Consider the following 537-nt stretch of genomic DNA (forward strand, 5'->3'; position numbering starts at 1 on the left):
CGCACGACCCGACCCCATCTCCCTTACAGTTGTCGCCACGGCCGTTCGCCCACCACAATCGCCGGGGCCGCCCGGCTCCGTTCCCCGCCCCACCGCGACCTCCTCGTCCGCACGCACGGGGACCCGCGGCCCGCCCCCCGCCCGCGCCGGGGCCGCCCGGCTCCGTTCCCCGCCCCACCGCGACCTCCTCGTCCGCACGCACGGGGACCCGCGGCCCGCCCCCGGACGACGCCCGCGCCGGGGCCGCCCGGCTCCGTTCCCCGCCCCACCGCGACCTCCTCGTCCGCACGCACGGGGACCCGCGGCCCGCCGCCGCCGACGACGCCCGCGCCGGGGCCGCCCGGTCCGTCCGCCCCCCGCGACTCTCGCTCGCCCGGACCTCGGCCCGCCCCGGCAGCCGGCCGCCCAGCAGCAGACGGGGGCCAGGACCAGCCTTGCCCATAAGGTGTCGGCGCGGCCGTCAGCAGCACGCCCGCAAACAGGCCTCCTGCTCCTCCTGTCCCACCGGGAGGACGGGTTTGCGGGAACGATGTTGCG

The sequence above is a fragment of the Penaeus monodon genome, chromosome 33 (assembly GCF_015228065.2).
Source record: "Penaeus monodon isolate SGIC_2016 chromosome 33, NSTDA_Pmon_1, whole genome shotgun sequence".
Classification (NCBI taxonomy): Eukaryota; Metazoa; Arthropoda; class Malacostraca; order Decapoda; family Penaeidae; genus Penaeus; species Penaeus monodon.